Raw genomic sequence first — 16,374 nt, forward strand, 5'->3', positions numbered from 1 at the left:
CCTCCTGTCCCTACCAGCAACATTTGTGGGGGTGGGGTGGGGGTGGGTTAGGTTTTCTGTGTGGGGCTGACTTGAAATACAGCATGAAACCAACTTGGATTATACTGTGTGTGGAACACTTTGCAGACTTTAAAGGGCTATATTGAATTCATCAAGCTTTCGGTGAATGACTGCTACATCTCAAGATAAGCAGCCTGGGGCAGTGGATAGAGAACTGGATTTGAATCCAAGAAGACCTAGGTCCACATACTGCTTTTGGCATATGCTTACTGTGTCTCTCTAGGTAAGTCACTTACCCTCTTGATGCTTCAGACAATGGATTATAGAGAAGGTGTACTCTGTATTGGCACTGCAGTGGATGGAATGCTGGCCTTGGAGTCAGGATGATCTGAGTTCAAATCTAGCCTCATTAGCTGTGTGACCCTGGGCAAGTCACATCACCTCTGCCTCAGTTTCTTCATCTGTAAAATAGGGATAATAATAGCTCCCACCTCCCAGGGTTTTTGTGAGAGTCAAATGAGATAATATTTGTAAAGCACTTTGCAAACTTTAAAATGCATGTTATTATTATCATTATATATATACATATATATAAACATGTTATATTATCATTATAGTTAAAGTATAGCATTCACATGGGGGAATTCCTTCTAACAATGAAATCACTTATCTTATCTCTATCCCTACTATATTTGAGATACTGTGCTGGGTACTAGGGATAGAAAAGTAAAAATGGAATCATGTCTGCCCTCAAGAAGCAGACCTTCTTTTTTTGGGGGGTAGTGTCTATACAAAGTATATTCAAGACATTTTTAAATAAATACATTATCATGTTCAGAAGGGGGTCTCTAAAAACTGGGGGCATCAGAAAAGGCTTCCTCTGGGTCCTCTCCATTCCACTTAAAACTTACCCTTCTTGTGTCTCTCAGGTCCCTGCTTTCTGCCAGAGGAGAGCTGTCCCAACCTAACTTGTTCCCTTCCCTCTCTGAATCAGTTTTTTCTCACTTTGCTTTCCCAATAATGTCAAGGTAAGTTGCTATTGTGATTGCGATTCATTTTCATTTTGACAGGATATGTGATTTCATTGGTTCAGGAAACTCCTCATGGACAGCTCCAGCTCCCAATGTAGGAGCAGAACATGCTCTGACCCTTATTATCTTAGAGTGCCTCCTGGGGGGGCCAAAGAGTTAGAATGACTTGCCCAGGGTCACACGGAGAGGGGGAAAGAGGAGACAAAGAGTTTGACCTCAAGCGTAAGGGAATTCAGGCACCATGGTGGGGCACAGTGGAAACTCTGAACTTCAGGGAGTCCAGCCACAGATCATAGACATCCAGAGGGTAGGAGAAAAGGAGAGGTAGAAGTAGGAGGAAAATATTTCCTGAAGACTGGCAAGGCATTCTCTAATGGCATCATTAGGAAAAGCATGACATCATAGATTCAGAGTTTGAAAGGCCTCTCAATTTATGGATAAAACTGAAGCCCAGAGAACCATAAGGTCTTAGAACCAGAGCTGGAATTTAGCTTAGATCATCTGGCCTATCCCCCTTTATTTTACAGGGAAGGAAACCAAGGCCTATGAGAGGAAGTAACTTGCTGTGTTGGTAACCAAAAATGGGCTCCTTAGCACTTAGTCAACAAGTGTCCTTGACTAGTTTGGCTTTTTCCCCTGAACTGAATGCTGTTTGTATGTTGGACTGGAGTAAGCTTGTCAGCCCCTTCACCTTGCTTCCCTTGCTTAAGCTGACGGAAAGAACCTGTGCTTTCCTGGTCAACCCCTTTACCTTGCTTATGCTGATTGAAAGAACCTGTGCTTTCCGCAGCGTACCTTACACCCCCGCAGAAGCCGGATGGTTAAAAACAGCTTCCGTTGGCGCCAGAGGCTGCTACAGCTACAGCTGAAGCTGAAGCAGGAGCTGCCAGTAGCAGAGCTGACCTACGGGAGGAAGCTGAACAAGGACTTGAGGCCAGTGGGTAATCTTTTTACCATAGAGGGGGAAGCATGATTTTGCTTTACACCATCATGCTTCTCTGTAGCCTACTGGTTACTCTTGTGAGGTGTACTTATTGGGCCTGGAATATGTCAAAATGGGGATGCTGGTTTGTGGATCTGTTACTGTGGAGCCTAAATATATGCTTTGATTCTTCTGCCTCCTACTTTGAGAGTTTCTTATATCCAGCGGTTCTGAACCTTTCAGACATATATATGATCCTCTTTGAAATTATAAACTCTGCCCTCCTAATACACTTGCCCACAGGCACACGGGTATCACAGAGTTGGAGAGCTGGAAAGGACCTCAGTGGCCATCTTGTCCAAGCCATTCCCAAAAGGAATTCTTACTATAACATGCTTAACGAATGGTCATCCAGAGCCTACTTGGAAACCTCCAATGAGGGAGGGAGCTCATCACCCCTAGAGGCAACCCGTTACAATGTTGGACAGCTCTATTAGGTAGAGATGTGGTAATTATCAGAAAGGTCTAAATCTAGGTATCCTGACTCTAAAATCCATCATGCCATCACTAATAAACATTTATTAAATATCTACTATGTACAGAGATTTTAGCTGGGTTCTGGGAGATACACAAAGTTTAGATTAGAAACTTGTCCACTCATTCACTGGTCCTGTGTATTCAGGAGCTCAGTCTAGTAAAGCGATAAGCTCCAAATGCAGACAATTTAATTCGATTTCAACTCAACTCAAACATTTATTAAGCACCTACCATGTGCCAGGCATTGTGCTAAGCCATGGGGATACAAGAAGAGGCAAAAGACAATCCCTGCCCTCAAAGAGCTTACAATCTAATGGCAGAGATAATATGCAATCAACTTTATACAGAGCAAGTTCTATACAGAGTGGCAAGTGCATTGGAAATCTACAAACCACAATGCTATGTGGGATCCTGAGGGGTGGGGTAAGGCAATCAGTGCATAAGGGACAGCTCACTGGAGAAAGTGGTATTTGAAGTGGACTTCAAGGTCCAGTGACAAGTCAACAGAAGAAAATGGGGAAGGAGCCCTATCTGTCACACAAAATGGTGTGAGCAAAAGTGGAGGAAACAAGACTCATGATACTGGTTTGGGAAGAATGGATGTGATCTAGTCTAACTGGGACATGGAATAGGCGAAGGGGGAAAAGGATATGGTGCCCAGCCTAGAAGGTCCCAAAGGACCCCATGCACCTTAGTCTACTAACTCCTAATAACTTTGACCTATGATTTGGACAGGATTGAACCTAGTGTTTGAGTTGCTTACAGTGTATGAGTGAACTCCTTGAGATTAGGGACTTTCTTTGTATCCTAAGCTCTTAGGCACATAAGCCTGGCACATAGTAGCTGCTTTAAAAATGTTTGTCAACTGACCACTTAACCTATGCATAAAAGCAACTGAAAAACTGAAATGCTTAGAAATCTACTACAGCTGTTGGTAAAGGGAGCTAAGGTCAGAGTTAAAGCTCACACACACTTCAGAGATCTGTGTTCAAGTGATTACCCTCATTGTATGATCTTGGGCGAGTCCATTTAACCCTCGAAGCACTGACTGCCTTAGGATCAGTAGGTTAGTGGCAGAGGGCATGCTGAGAGAAAATAGGATTGTACGATGATCATGAATGAATGAATGGAAGCACATTTATTAAGCACTGGGGATACAGATGAAAAATTAAGAAAGTCACTGCCCCCATGGAGCTTATAGTCTAATAGGGAGAGACAATACATTTGCCCATGGAAAGGAATTTTGGACTGGGGAGTTACAGGGCTGGTGAACTGATTTGTACCCTTTGCAGAAGCAATGGTCATTTTATTTAAGTTCTGTGCCTGATATAGGAGATGGAAATGAGGAAAAAGAGGAGGATGTAGGGACAAGATGGCTGGGGCTGACAGTAGACTGGAATATTCTGGACCTGGCTAGATTTAGTGTGTTAGGTGAGTTTGCACTCATTCTCAAATTAAAACAGAATAGTCACAGGGAGGAAGGATCATAAGTATAGGACTGGAAGTCATCTCAAAGACTATCTAGTCTCGCTCCCTCATTTTACAAATGAGGAAACTGAGGCACATAGAAGGAAAGTGACCTGACCAAGGTCACAAAGACAATAAGTAATGAGGTTGGGATTTCTAATCCCTGACATGAGATTACCATACAATTTTGAGTTGGAAAGGACTTCAGAGACCATCTAGTCCAGCTACTTCATTTTACAGCTGAGGAAACTGAGGCATAGAAGGGAAACAACCTGCCCAAGGCCACATAAATAATTTAGGACTTGAACCAAGGTCCTCAATCAACAAGTCTAGTCCTTTGCCCATTGAGCCTCAATTTCTCTTTAGCTAACTGAGATTAGGGGGCTGGACAGGACTTCAAGACCTCAAGACGTTGGCCAGCTCCCAGCCTGCTGATGCTAGGATTTAGCATTTGAAAGTCCTGAATGGCTGAGAGGGTGGGTGGGAACTCAGTCATAAAGATGGGCTGGATGCCAAGAAACAAAGCCTGCTACTGAATATTTATATTCAGCAAGTCCCAGGGTTCTGGTCTGCTGGGTAAATAGGGTGTCCTCAAATACTCAAATTCATGTATTTACACGACAGTCTGGAGAGGCTCCTTTGAAAGTAATTCAGCATCTCCAGGAAATCATTTGCTTTAGAAAAAATATATAAATATTTATTATCTGACTGTTCAGAATGGCTTCACTGGGCTCCTGGAGACAAGGCTTGAAGAATACACTCATTAGTTGTTTGGGAAGGCAGCTTATGGGGGAGAGGAGCAGGCTGGTGGAAAGGCCTTGTGGCTGAGAGTCAGGGTACCCAGGTTTGAACCTCAGCTGTGGCACTGTGAGCGATGGGGTGAACCCAAGCAAGATGTCCAATGTCTCAGGGCCTCAGATCCTCCATCCTGAGAGCAAACTTGGGTAGAAATGGGCCACCCAATTGTACGTAAAAATCCCCATGGGTTGCTTGTTGCCTTAGAAAACCACATGTTAACATGATCTGTTTTATTGTATTTTATTTAGCTCATTAAATATTTCCCAATTTTATTTGAAGGCCTCCTGTTTGTCACCTCTGGTGTAGCAGAATCAGGGACCATGAGTTAGGAAGAGAACTTTCCACTTTCCATCAGTGGTTATGCTTGGTTTAAACTCCTTGAAATGCCACACCCCACCCAGGATAAGCAGATCACCTGACATCTCATCATCATGCCTATTGACTCCGTTTTGGATACTGGACCCCTTCTCAACTCCCTCTGATTGGCCGGCAGAAGGGTGGTGCAATAGACTCTTCCCAAAGTCTTCCTTTATAGAGGGCTTGGATGTGAACTTTCCAGGTAACTTTCCACTGTCAATTAGCATCTCTTCTTGGTTTGGACTCTACCACTAGGAAATACCTAGTGTTCAGCCACCTCAGATGGGTCACCCCTTCCTTTTATGTGGTGTCTTCCCCAATTAGAATGCAAGCTCCATGAGAGCAGAAAATATCTTTTTAAAATTATTTATATCCTCAGTGCTCAGCACAGTGCCTGGCACATAGTAGGTGCTTAATAAATGTTCTATTTAGATAATGAGGTGGTGCATTGGCAGGTAGATAGTGAAGTGGACAGAGCTCTGGGCCTGGAGTCAGGAAGAACTGAACTCAAATCTAGCCTCAGATACTTGCTAGCTGTGTGACCCTGGACAAGTCACTTAACACTGTTTGCTTCAGTTTCCTCATCTGTAAAATGAGCTAGAGAGGGAAATGGAAAACTACTCCAGTGTCTTTGCCAAGAAATCCCCAAGTGGGGCCACAAAGAGGCAGGCATGTCAACAACATTTATTAAATTGAATTGAGATATGGATTCAAATCTAGATTCTGATACTTATAATCTGTGTGACCATTGGCAAGTCCTTTGGATTCTCTGGGTCTCTGCCCTCTTATCTATACAATGAGACTCATAATATCCACACTCCCTAGTTCATGGGGTTGTTGACAGGAGTCAGCAATTTTAAATTAATTAATTAATAACAAATAGATGAAGCAAAGAGGGGAGTTATTAAAACTTTTAAAGCATTGCTTTTTAAAGCAATCAGGTACTTACTACTTTTATCTCTTTCTCATCTTTTTTCAATGGAGTTTAGACAGAAATGGTCCAGAGAAAAGTTGTCATCCTGTTATTCTAATATATTTAATGTTCCATGCATGGTGCTGCAGTTAGACAAAATACCTAGTTTTTTTTTGTTTTGTTTTGTTTTCTTTTTGTAATTGAACACAAGCGTTGGGATGTAAGCTCATCCACCAAACTTGTGAGCCTGAGTGATTGGGAAGGTGGTGGTACCTTAGATCAGAGATATTAAACAGGTTGCTCTCTGGCTGCATTATGACATTATGAGTGTGGCCTGAACCAGATTAAAATATCATTAGGGAACATTCGCCAAAAATAAATAAAAATATAATGAAATGTAGGTAATGTTAGTTTATGGTTCTCTAAGTCAATATGTAGTCCACAGGGATCTTTATGCATGGTTTAGTGGCCCTGTTTCTGCTTGAGTTTGATTCACTGCCTTAGATGGGGTTAAGAAAGTTGGAAAGAGGGGAGGGTTTGGGCAGAAAAAATCATGAATCAGAGTAAAACTACAGATCCATTCCCTATCCCTAGTGGGAGAAAGAGGATTTAGGATTATTGCCTGGGAGCAGATGAATTAATGAGAGCTGGCAACTAAAAGAAGACAGAACTTTTTAAACTGTTTTCTTCATGTTCTATGTTAAAGAGAATGATTCTTTCTCTGGAAATGATGAGACAAAAATATCTAACAGAAAGCTGTTATTAACTAAAATAAGGAAGTCAAGGACACTGGACTTTTTAAAAAGTAATATTTTATTTTTTCTCCCTAATTACATATAAAAACAATTTTGAACATTTTTTAAGGTTTGAGTTCCAAATTCGATTCCTCCCTTCCTCCCCTTCCCCTTCTCTGAAATGGCAAGCAATCTGATATAGGGTATACGTATGCAATCATATAAAACATTTCCATATTCGTCATTTTGTGCAAGAAGACTTGAACAAAAAAAGAAACAAAGTGAGAAAGAGTATTCTTCATCTGTATTCAGATAACATCCATTCTTCCTCTGAAGGCAAATAGCATTTTTCATCATGAATCCTTTGGGATTGTCTCAGATCATTGTATTGTTGAGAATAGCTGTCATTCATAGTTCTTCCTCCTGTAACATTGTTATCACTGTGTACAATTTTTTCTTGGTTCTTCTCAATTCACTTTGTATCAGTTCATGTAAGTCTTTCCACCTTTTTAATCATCTTGCTTGTCATTTCTTATAGTACAACAATATTCTATTACAATCATATACCATAACTTGTTCATCAATTCCCCAGTTGATGGACATCCCCTCAGTTTCCAATTTAGTCACCACAAAAGAGCTGCTATAAATATTTTTGTACAAATAGGTTATTTTCTCTCTCTCCCTCTCTTTTTTATCCCTTTGGGATACAGACCTAGTAATGGTATTGCTGGATCAATGGGTATGCATACTTTTAAAAACCTTTGGGCATAGACATTGGACTTTGAATCAGCACCAGTCACAGGCAGTCAAAAGAATAGACTTGATCTTAGCCTAGAGACACAGTGTCTACTTTTGTTCTGGCTGCCCTTAGTTGAATTTCTTGATTTGTGATGTCATCAATTTTTAAAGAAATTTCAGCCTCCCCCCTATCAGGGAGAGGCTTTCTGGTCACTATGCTTGCTTTAGAAAATAGAAGCCAAGATGGCCAGAAGGTATCCCTAAGGACAAGAAGCTCAGAAACTGTCAGAGAAATGCTTGTCAAGCACCCATCCCACCCAGAAATAATGTGCCCAGCAGGAAACAATGGGATAGCATTAATAAAATATATCAGAAGCTCCATAGTCTTGGAGATGTGAATTATACTGGCCAAATATATGCTTCACCCACATATGTTTACTACTTGTATGCCCTCTATGTGTGGTCCCTCTCAGTGTGTCCTTTATGTATGTCCCTTGATTTGTATGCTTTTTATTTTGTGTGCTTTTTGTATGCTTCTTTGCCTTCTTTCATTGGTAGTGTGATAACCTATGGGAAAGTGTACCCCATGTTCACATTATAGGAATCTTCTTTTTTTATATTATTTGCTATTCTGCTTAATGAAATGCTTTGCATTTAAAGATTTTCCTCCCAATTTGGCTCATAAAAGTAAATAAATTGATGGGGTCTCCTGAGATGTGGTTTTGAGTGGGTGCTAACTAGAGAGATGCCTTGAACCTGGAACAGCTTTTCTGGGGCTCATGTGTGAGAGGAGGTATCCCAGCTGCCACAACCGAGGTCTCTTTTTTGAGCTATAAAACTTATATCTCCTACGTTCCACCGAGGGAGTTTGATAATTTATTCAGCAGAAAGAAAACGATGAAGGAAAAAATCTGCCATGTATAGTTCTTCTCCTGCCAAACTGGCAAACACCCCCAAGCTGAGCAGAGCTAAGTTGAGACCCTGTTCAGGATGCTGCAGGATCAGTAAGACGCAGCACACTGGAGAAGCCACCATGATTTATTGGACCTCTGCCAAGGGTGAGTTTTAATTGGCTAGAGGAAAAAGTTAGGAGGAGAACCCAGGTGTCTGAAGTTGCATGGGATCAATAAAGGTGTCAGTGTTTATGAATGGCCTGTGAGATCAGGAGTTCTTAGAGAGATCATTTCCCTGACCTCTACTCCCTCGAGGGGCCAGGAGCTTAAGTCAGGAGCACACACTAATTATTATGATGATCCAACCGGCAAACTAGAACCTTGTCTGTGTTTGAACTTGGGCCAGCCTGCATGAGGCCTTCTCCCATCGTAAAATCTGGAGTCAGAGGACTTAGGTTTCCATCTTACCTCTGTATGGCCTCGGGAAAGTAAATTCCCCTCTCTGGTCTCCAATTTCCTTATCTGTACAAAGATGTAGTTGGACTAGATTATTTCTAAGGTCTCTATTCTATTTAAATTTTCTTTTTATATTTCTATGATATAAAATCCTTTCTAGCCCTGACATTCTATGCTCTAAGGCCCCTCCCAGCTCTGACATTCCCTGTTCTAGGGCTCCTTCCAGCTCTGACATTGTATGTTCTAAGATTCTTACCAGCTCGGACATTCCTTGTTCTAGGCTCCCTCCCAGCTCTAACATTCCCTGTTATAAGGCCTCTTTCAGCTCTGACATTCTAAGATCCCTCCCAACTATGACATTCTCTGTTCTAGGCTCCCTCCCAGATCTGACATTCTCTGCCCCTCCCAGCCTTTACATTCTTTCTCTGTTCTAATGCCCCTCCCAGATTTCACATGCCCTGCTTTAAGGATCCTTTCAGATATGAGAATCCTAAAATTCAATGTCTCTGCCCTACAGGAACTTGGCATCTAATTGAGAAGACAAAGCAGCCTACTTGAAACAATTAGAAAATGACTGAGCAGCAAGCTCTATGCCCATGGCTCAAGAATGCAGTGGGATGTTGGAGAACACCCCTGTGTTGGCTGGGTCAGGGATGAGTTGGGGGAAGAGAAGATCACAAGGTCCAGAAAGGACTCTAAGAATCTCTTAACCCACCCTTGCTCCCTCATTTTGTAGAAGAGCCAAGGGGGGCCCAGAGAAGGGCAACTTGCCTCTGATCCCCTAGATAGTAAAAGACAGAGCTTAGTCCAGGTCTCTGGCTCCAGCTGCTATCAATGGATAACCCTGTGTGAGGGAGATGGGCTGGCCCCCGGCCAAAAATAAACCAGGTCAGAGCTTGCCAGTTTCATCATTAAGCTAATTAGAGCTTCTCCTGGCCCTCTGGGGAGCACAGGGCACATCTCTTTAAGAGCTCTTCTTGCCAGCCATTCATAAATCCTGATGAAAATTGGTGGTGATCAATAGATGTGTCACCAAATGCCTCTGTTATAAATCTCTTAACTTTTTTCCTCTAGCCAAATAAAGTTCATTCTTGACAGAAATCTTGTAAGTTAGACCAGGATTCTTCCCCAAACTGTGTCTACCAATCCCCCAGAATTCCTGGTGAGGGCTCAGCTTTGTTTGGATTGGGATCTCTGGTGAGCTAAGCAAAAGGAAGTTTTGCCCAGGGTCACACGGGTCAGAGTGGTCCCAGGTCTTTTGCCTACCGGTCCAGTATGTATGTGTATATGTGTAGCATATGTGTGTATGTGTGCGTGCATGTGTGTATGTATATACATATATATATATGTGTATGTGTGTGTGTGTGTGTGTGGATAGAGAGAGATAGATAGATGGATAGATAGATGTTCTAAAATTCAGTCTTTGCTTTCTCTCTGTCAGAGGATCAAAAATTCAGAGATGGAAAGGTTCTTGGATGCTATCTATTCCAACCCCTTCCTTTTTCAGATGAGGAAACTTGAGGGCCTAGGAAAGACAGTGACTTGTCTAAGACCACACAGATAATACAGAAGAGCTGGGGTTTAAAGCCAGGTTCTTGGACCCCAATTTCAGGTCTTCTATACAAAGTAGGGACTTGATGAAGAATTACTAGTAGATTGATTAAATGCATTGAGTAGTAACAGGGCAGAACTCTTTCAGAAAGAGGGATGACAGGCTTCCTATAACCCAGCTAGGGAGCATGAGCAAACGTCTAGAAAAGCAGTGTAGCAAATCTGGGGTTGGGAAAATCTGAGTTCAAATCCAGCCTCTCTTAGACACTATTCAAGTCACTCTGGTCAATTTGCTTTCTAAGACTCAGTTTCCACATCTGTAAAAATAGAAATAACAATAATAAGGTTGTTGTGAGGTTCAAATTAGATCATGTAATATATATATATATGTATATATATATATATATATATATATTGCTTTGTAAGACTTAAAGTGCTATACAGACGGTAGCTATTAATGGCCCAATTACTGTTCTTCACCTATGACGTTCCTTCCCCCATTTCAGCACCTTTGGGCTGGCTGTCCCGCATTCTTAATATACTCTCTCTCCCAGAAACATCAATCTTTTTGCTTTTCTCACACACTAACTACACTACGTGGACCAACTCCATGGTTTTTCACTGGCTGACCCACATTCCTGAATATTCTCCCCCATCAATTCCCCTTCCTGGATTCCTCGGCTTCTTTCAAGTCTCCACTAAAATTCTACATTCTGCAAGAATCTTTTCCAAGTCTTCTTTAATCTTAATGCCTTTCCTTTGAAGGGAATTTATCTGCCATTTACCCTGTATATGTACCTTGTTTGTCCATAATGATTTGCATTGTTTCCATCATTAGACTGGGAGCTTTTTAAGGACAGGGAGATTTTTTTTTGCCTTTCTTTGTAATTCTAGCATTTCACATACTTCCTGAAACATAGTAGGTGCTTAAGTCTATTGCCTCAAATCTGTTTTGTATGTGTTTTGTAAATGTCACATATATATATATATATGCTGTCTCCTCTGACCGAATGAGATCTCCTTGAGGTCAGGGACAGTTTTGATCTTGTATCTTGTCTTCATATCTCTACAAACTAGTGCATTGCCTGGCACAGAATAAGTGTTTAATAAATGCTTCTAATTGATTGATTGTCTGGACACCTGAAGATCTAGCCACTTACTTCTATGGAGCCCTTCATGCATGACTCCTTGTATGGGGCCATCGCTCATCCAGACACCTGTTTGACTATGACATCTCCCTATAAATGACCTGGGTTGTGATAACTTCCTCATGGTTCCTTCTGTCCCTAAGAATCTCTGGTCTGCACCCAGCTAGTTCAATGAGTCAGAGCACAGTACTGATGAAACCAAGGTCACACTCTCAATCCCAGGGTCACATTTCTCTTACCTGGTCCCAGTCATAGGATTGCTTCTCATTGACTTGGCATATAGTTTCCATGTGTAATTCTTTGCCTGTTGCCTTCTCTAGCAAGGTCATAGTGGATGGAGTTCTGAGACTGGAGTCTGTAAGACCCGAATTTAAATCTGGCCTCAGACGCTGGCTGTGTGACCTGAGAAAGTCACTTCCGTCTGGGATCCAGTTTTAGTGTTCTAAGAGCTCTTCTCTGTTCTCAGGTCCCTCTCAGCTCTGACATTCTCTATTCTAAGACCCCTCCTAGCTCTGATGTCCCCTGTTCTAAGGCCCCTCCCAGCTCTGACATTCCCTGTTCTAAGGCCCCTCCCAGCTCTGACATTCTATGATCCCAAAGCACTTTGTCACACTCCAATGCACTTACCACATGCCAAATTATATTTATTCATGTACATATTTTGTTATCTGTAAGACCTCCGAGGGAAAGGACGACGTCACTTTCGTGTTTGCATCTTCTCCAGCATTTGGCTAACAACAATAACAACAACCAGCATGTACATAGGTCCTACTACGTGTCAGGCTCTGTGCTAAACACTTTACAGTTCCTCGTTTAATCCTCACAAAAACCCTGGCAGGCAGGCACTATTTACATCTCCATTTTACAGTTGAGGAGATTGAGGAAAACAGAGGGTAAATGACTTGCCCAGTCACACAGCTCACAGAGCTCCTCATCTCCTGGCCTTGTTGTGTTTCTCCTTCATTCTTGAAGAGACCCATGACATCAGGGAGATGATGACATGACATGCAGTTGACTTTGATTTGAGTGACAGAGGGCTCTGCAAGGTCACCAGCCTCACTTCCTCCTTCATCTCCCGGCCTAGCACTCTGTGCTTTGTCATGCGCCGCTCCCTGCCTCATTTTTCAACTAGTATCTAGCGCTTTGCCTAGAATATAGTAGATGTTTAATATAAAACTGGAAGGATTTCTGAGATCACCTAGTCCAACTCACATTTGGGGAAACCAAGGCCCTTAGTGCTCTGGTCATAAGTCATTGCTGTAGGTGAAAGGAATGAATGCAAATGGATTTGTGAAGAGGTTAAGTGACTGCAGCTGATAAGTGTCTGAGACTGGATTTGAACACAAGTCTTTGGTACAGTACACAGAGCACTGGGCTTGGAATCAGGAACTCACCTGCATGAGTTCAAATTTGGCTTTCAACACTTCCTAGATGCAAGATCCTGAGCAAGTCACTTAGCTCTATTTACCTCAGTTTCCTGATCGGTAAAATGAGCTGGAGAAGGAAATGGCAAACTGCTCCAGTATCTTTGCCAAGAAAACCCCAAATGGGGCCATGGAGAGTCAGACATGACTGAAATGACTCAACAACAACTACAACAACTCTGACTTCAAGCCTATTACTCTATCCATTGAACCAACACGCTTTTTAGTCTACTGGGAGAAATAACAGGTAGGCACACAGTAAATAGTTTAGGAAAAACAAAGACCAAAACCTAACAACTGAAGGATCAGGAAAAGCTTCCTGTAGCACCTGGCATTCCAAGAGGTAGAGGGGAACAGGAAGGCATGGGGCACAGCCTGGACAAAGACCTCAAAGCAGGATGCCATGCCCAGGGAACAGCAAATGAAACAGTTTAAAACTGGATTGTAGAATGAATGCATGAAAAAGAATAATGTGAAGTGTTTAGAAAGATAGGTCGGGACCACATCATGAGAGAGTTTAAATGCCCAACAGAGGAGTTTATTTTTTTTTATAATAGTAGAAATAGGGACCCATTGATGCTTCTTCAGGGGGGAGGGGGAAATGGTCAAACTTGTGCTTTTAGGAATATCAATTTGGCAGCTATGTGAGTGATGGACTAGAGATGCAGAAGCAGTCCAGCCTTAGGGGCTAAAATACTAGTTCAGTGAGAAGTGATATATCAATAAGACAAGATTCATAACTTCGAGGATGACCATGAACATGCCTGAATGGTTCAGAATCACAAAGTATGAAAAATTCTCTATGTTGAAGGCAGAACCAATACCTCCAACTTGATGTAGTAGCAATTATACCGCAAAACCAGTAAGCCTACATAGTAACAAGGAAAATATAACACAGTATTATAGCAAGGAACCAAGTTATCCTGCAACCTTCCCCCCTGCTAGGGCCTTTCTGAAAACAATCACTCACGAATCCTAACCCTCTGCTCAGCACTCTCTTCTGCAGCTCTTTGGACACTGGTTCTCTCGATGTCTGGTCTTCAGCACCCTCTTGATAACTGCTGCCTCAATGTCTTCCTCTCAGTTCTGCTGCTCTCAGTTCTCTTCTCTTCAATTCTGCTTCCCTTCAATTCCGCTCTTTTTCGATTTTGCACTCTCCTTTTATATAGTCCTATCTGGCATCTGATTGGCTAGAACCCAGGTCTCTGATTGGCTGAATTCATGATTGACTAGAATTCAGTGCACATACCATTGACTCTGGTCTTAACAACTCCCCTTAGGGTCCTGAGAACTTCATGCCCACATCAGCTTAGCACCTAGTAATTACTTACAAAGATATAATCAAGCTTTTCCATCTGAGACCTACTGAATGGGTGGAGAAGATCTTCCATCACATTAATACTACAGGTGCTCAGGGCCTGGACTAGGGTGGTCTCTATGTGAGTCGAAAAAAGACAAGTGTGAGAGATGTTATGGGGACAAAAACCAACAAGCCTTGGTAAGTGATGGGATGTGGGGAGTGATAGAGATCAATGTGTCAAGGATGGCTTGAAGGTTGCAAATCTGACTGAGTGGAAAGGGAAAAGTGATGAGGGGAAGGTTTAGAGAGAAAGAATAGTGAGTTCTATTTAGGATACGTTGAGTGTGGGATGCCTCTAGGACATCCAGGTAGGGGTATAGTATAGAAGGAAGGAGAGAGAATAGGGCTGGATCCACAGATTTAGGACTCGTGGGAGTCATACCACATGCCCACCTGCATCCATTCCCATTTGTAGGAGTATATACTGGTAGAAAGTAGACTGCTTTGGAGAGTCAGAAGACTTGGATTTGACTCTTAGTTCTTCCATGTATAAGTTATACCGCCTTGGGTAAGCTGGTGTGACCCCAACATGATAGGGCACCTCCCACCTCTATGAGCACAAACCTGGCCACGCATTTGGCCATCTTCCCTTCTCATCTCACCCCTGCCTTCCATCAAGGCTCAGATGAGGCGATCCATCCTCCAAGGAGCCTTCTTTGACCCACCAGACATTGCCGCTCTTTCCTCCGGAGATGTCCTTAGACTTTGGTCTGATCTCCTCTTTACCCTCCTCTCTGCCTGCCTCATATTACACCCATTTGATTTGGGTTTGTCTTGTTTATCCTCCCTCTCCCCCAGGAGAATGGGAGCTCCTTGAGCACAGGGACCCTCTCATCCTTTGTCTCCGTATTTATTCCCGGTGGCTCTGTGTGGGCCCTTCAGTGAGCACTTAAAACACTTTGTGATATTTCGAGAACACTTGAGTGGGAACCTGACATCTGTCTTTGAATATTTGAAGGGCTGCCATAGAGACAAATGATCACTTTTGTCCTAGGCTGCTAGGTGGTAGAGTATTGGACAGAGGTGGGTAACCTGCAGCAGCTTCCCCACCTCTGCTGTAGGATGATCTCAGTTCAAATTTGGCCTTAGATACGTGCTACCTGGGCAAGTCACTTAACCTCTATCTCAGTTTCTTCATCTGTAAAATGGGGCTACTAACACCTATCTCCTAGAGTTTTGTGAGGCTCAAATGAGATAACATATATAAAACATTTTGCAAACCTTAAAACATTATATAATTGTTTATTATAATTATCATTTTCAGAGGCCAGAACCAGGCACAATGGCATGAGGGGAATTGAAAAGAGGCCCCCATTTCAGCTGGGAGTGTGTATGAGGGGGAATAAAACAATAAAACAAAACACAGCAAAAAATGTCCTCAGTTGATAATTCTAGAAGCCTGCTTTTAAGTTATAAACAAAAGAAAAATCCCCTCAAATATACTTCAATGGCGATTCCCTGATTCATTGTCTCATTTATCTCAAAACAACTCTGTGGGATCAATAAACAGGGATTATTGCCCTTCCCCAATTTACAGATTGTAGGATCATAGATGTAGAAGGGATCTCAAAGACCATTCAGCTTAATCCCCTCATTTTACAAATGGGGAAACTGAGGCCCAGAAGGGAGAGGGACTTATCCAAGATGATATAGTGATTTCATGACTGAGATAGGACTTAGTCCAGGTAGCTTGACTAGATTTCTTCAGTTCAATTCAACAAGCATTTATTAAGCCCTACTATGTACAAGACCTTGAACTTGGCATTGGGAATACACAAAAGAAAAAGAAAGAAAGAATAGAAAGGAAGAGGAGGTAAGAGGAGAAGGAAGAAGAGGAGGGAAGGTAAGGAGTGGAGAAGAGAGGGAAGAGGAGAGGAGAATGGAAGAGGAGAGAGGGGAGGGGAGGAGAAGAGAGGAGAGGGAAGGGGAGAGGAGAATAGAAGAGGGGAGGAAGGGAGGAAAAGAGAGGAGAGGAGGGGAGGGGGAGGAGGGGAAGGGAGAGGAGAGGGGGAGAGAAGAGAGGAGAGGAGAGAAGAGGAAAGGAG

The sequence above is a fragment of the Trichosurus vulpecula genome, chromosome 1 (assembly GCF_011100635.1).
Source record: "Trichosurus vulpecula isolate mTriVul1 chromosome 1, mTriVul1.pri, whole genome shotgun sequence".
Classification (NCBI taxonomy): Eukaryota; Metazoa; Chordata; class Mammalia; order Diprotodontia; family Phalangeridae; genus Trichosurus; species Trichosurus vulpecula.